We start from the raw sequence: 4,199 nt of genomic DNA, 5'->3' as shown, positions 1-4,199 counted from the left end.
TACATGATATACACACATGTGAAGTTATGGCTTAGTTATCATATAGGTTGTCTCTCTCACGTAGGGTAAATTAAGCAAGGTTCAAACTAAGAACTGTAGAATTCTACTCCTCTCGAGGTGTTTTCTAATGTTGATTAAAGCACACTTTGAAGCTCTAAAGATTTCAAAAAGAGGGCCTTCATCAACAGTATTAAAAAATAAAGTGACGCACTCTAGTCTTCGAGTACTTGCACTGATCTAAGACAGCGAAACAAAGAGGGGCTTGTTCTCTCTCTGTGTAGTCAAACAGGTGAGGCGTAGACATTCATGTGACATCATCTTTGAAGTGACACACACCGTCATAAGTACATGATTCCTAAAGCTCAGACACTTTTTCAATCCCACTCCATGTTCAGTATAATCCGATATTGTCGGAAATTTCACTTCTGTAATGCATTTTCCCGCCCTGACGATGTCTGCCCAAGTGGAACACATTAGAACATCAAAAACATGACTATGACAGATTCAAACATTGTTTTCCTGTGTACCACCGCTAGCGTAGATTAAAGTCAGATCAATTACGTCACCCTCTCTCCCTCTCTCTCTTCCCCCTCTCTCTCTTCCCCCCCCCCTCTCTCTCTCTCTCTCTTTTCTCTATCTCTATCCCTGTGTCGCCCTATCTCTCACACTCTCTCCCTCCCCCCTCTCTCTCACACTCTCTCCCTCCCCCCTCTCTCTCACACTCTCTCCCTCCCCCTTCTCTCTCTTACTCTCAAAAATGTTGCTGCAGTAATCGAAAAAGAAGGCATGTGTCTTCTGCGATATTTCAGGTGCCGTGTAAACAAGGCTTTATACTGTACTTTACTCCCGACAGATTTTGAAACAGATATGATACCTGTAAACTGTCATAGACTTCATACCCCCTTCAAGGTGGGACAATGGGCACCTTTATTGCTAATTCAAAATGGATAGATTTTTCTACCAAAACTGTCAACGGTTGTGATCACTGAAGTTAACATTTTCGTCAGCTACAAAGTTCTTCTGACGCATAAAATCCGTCGGCTTGTCCGTAAGCTATCCTCGTTCCACGGCTGGTATTTACCGATTGGCTGCTTTTGATGACGTCATAACTTTTTCAAAAACGTCATGAAAGGGCAGTGCAGGTCTGCTGTAGACGGTGACACTACAATTTCCTGCTGCCACTGGTTAGCCCTCTAAGAAAGTCTTCTGTCAAATTTGCAACCAAAGCGTGCATCCCTCACACATATCAAACCTGACAGTTCTCCAGAGGTAAAAAGATGATATTTCAAATGATTGTAGTATTCTGTTCGCTATGTCACACATTTTAGAGAAACGCATTGTCACAATGAGAAATCAAAATTAAACGTCTTTTTCTTTCACCATTTTTAACTGATAGAACAGGGAACGCTCTACGTATCCGATTGTTAACTCAGAAAAACAACAACTTTATGCTTCCCAATCCTCCATACCAACGTCCTTGACCATTGCCCCCCACCCCCATCACATTCAAACGACCAAGCTCATATCTGGTCCGGCTATTGCATGGGAAAGAACCATCCCTCCACTTTGTCACATACCAACTATCAACAGGCTCAGGTCTCTCTGTGCAGAGTATTCTTATTTTGGTAAACCGATTTCTTAAAAAGACACTAGCCCCCCCCCCCCCCCCCCCCCCCAAAAAAAAAAAAAAAAAGTCTGTTTACGGTAACATAGGCAACAACAAAAAAGGGTCGGTAGGTCGGGATATTTTTATTTTTTCCGCAAAAAAACAAAATTTAAAGTTATTTTACCAAAAAACAGACTTTTTGTTTCTCCCCCATAAATGCCCAAAATAAAGTCTAGGGTCACGCAAAAAAATAGAGTCGGTCGGGATACCGTAAACAGACTATTTTTTTGTGTTGCCCTAGCAGCTTTTACGAAATCAATTCATCAAATATAATTCTAGCTCATCACAGCAAGCAGTCAGGCTGTTGAGTGTTGCTATGTGACCTAGTGGAGGAATGGTCTTATCCCAAGTTGAAGCCTGACCGAGTGTTGGTATGTGACCTAGTGGAGGAATGGTCTTATCCCAAGTTGAAGCCTGACCGAGTGTTGGTATGTGACCTAGTGGAGGAATGGTCTTATCCCAAGTTGAAGCCTGAACAGATTTGAGACGGTGCGCCGAACTGAAGGAAGACAGGGGAAGGAGTGAGCTTTCATTTGAAGTACCGGTTGCATGCTATCCTCTCTCAATTTATTCTGCCGTGGTAAAGCATAATTCTTGTTTCATGTTCGCTGGATTACACCGCCTGTCATTTTAATCATATCTGTCCGACCATCATTCAGGTGCGAAGCGTGACATGGACTGCAGAGTATTGGAACAGCCGCACTTTGGCCTTGGAACAGAGGCGAATGTCTTCTTTAAATTGGTCATTTGAGGTATTTTATTTTTAAATGTGGTGAAAAAACCACGTTATTGTTTAAGACTGAAAATTAAGATTCAGGCGGGGAAATTGTTATTACTCTCATTAGAATTAACAAGGACATTTTATCTGCGGTACACGAAAGAAAAATATCACAAATCATGCACCTAATTCTTCGGACCGCTTACAGTCGTACATGCAGACACCCATGCAACAACACACACATACACACTGACGGAGACACATAGACTCAAACACACACATCCACACAGACGGAGACACATAGACTCAAACACACACATCCACACAGACGGAGACACATAGACTCAAACACACATCCACACAGACGGAGACACATAGACTCAAACACACACATCCACACAGACGGAGACACATAGACTCAAACACACACATCCACACTGACGGAGACACATAGACTCAAACACACACATCCACACAGACGGAGACACATAGACTCAAACACACACATCCACACAGACGGAGACACATAGACTCAAACACACACATCCACACAGACGGAGACACATAGGCTCAAACACACACATCCACACAGACGGAGACACATAGACTCAAACACACACATCCACACAGACGGAGACACATAGACTCAAACACACACATCCACACAGACGGAGACACATAGACTCAAACACACACATCCACACTGACGGAGACACATAGACTCAAACACACACATCCACACTGACGGAGACACATAGACTCAAACACACACATCCACACTGACGGAGACACATAGACTCAAACACACACATACACACTGACGGAGACACATAGACTCAAACACACACATCCACACAGACGGAGACACATAGACTCAAACACACACATCCACACAGACGGAGACACATAGACTCAAACACACACATACACACTGACGGAGACACATAGACTCAAACACACACATCCACACAGACGGAGACACATAGACTCAAACACACACATACACACTGACGGAGACACATAGACTCAAACACACACATCCACACAGACGGAGACACATAGACTCAAACACACACATACACACTGACGGAGACACATAGACTCAAACACACACACACACACTGACGGAGACACATAGACTCAAACACACACAGACTGACAGGCAGACAAACAAACAGACAGACGCACGAACACACGAACACACGCACACTCTCTGTGTCTCTCCCTCTCCTTCTGTTTCTCTTGCTCCCTCTCTCTTTTTCTCTTTCTCTCTTTCTCTCATTCTGTCTATCCCTCTCTCTCTCTCTCTCTCTCTCTCCCTCCCTCCCTCTATCTCTCTCCCCACCCCCCTCTCTCTCTCTGTCTCTCTCTGTTTCTCTCTCTTTCTCTGTCTCTGTCTCTCTCTGTTTCTCTCTCTCTCTGTCTGTCTGTCTCTCAATGTATGGTTGTATTGCTCGTATTGTGATATCTGTATATCACATGTCTTTAAAGAATGATCTTATTCTTATATTACTATTATTGCGTGTGTCTGCGTCTCATCATAAAAAGTTTGTTCCTATGTATTCCCATTTCGATTATAACCATCTTGCTTAGAGCTGTAAGAAAGGTCCTACGGACCTAATGCTATCTTTCCTGTAATAAAGTTCAAAGTTCAAAGTTTAAAAGTTCTCTCTCTGTCTCTCTCTGTCTGTCTGTCTGTCTGTCTCTCTCTGTCTGTCTGTCTGTCTCTCTCTCTGTGTCTCTCTCTCTCTCTGTCTCTCTCTATCTGTCTCTGTCTCTGTCTCTCTCTGTCTGTCTGTCTGTCTCTCTCTCTCT

The 4,199-nt window shown here is 43.4% G+C and overlaps 1 protein-coding gene across 1 annotated transcript in view; it reads right to left on the bottom strand.

The window, feature by feature from the left end:
- Nucleotides 1-4,199, bottom strand: part of LOC138978016 (latent-transforming growth factor beta-binding protein 1-like) — a 35,757-nt gene that overhangs the window by 15,080 nt on the left and 16,478 nt on the right. The gene's annotated exons all lie outside the window — the stretch shown is intronic.

Source organism: Littorina saxatilis, linkage group LG10 (genome assembly GCF_037325665.1).
Source record: "Littorina saxatilis isolate snail1 linkage group LG10, US_GU_Lsax_2.0, whole genome shotgun sequence".
Taxonomy (NCBI): Eukaryota; Metazoa; Mollusca; class Gastropoda; order Littorinimorpha; family Littorinidae; genus Littorina; species Littorina saxatilis.
This window is presented reverse-complemented; position numbering and strand designations above follow the sequence as displayed.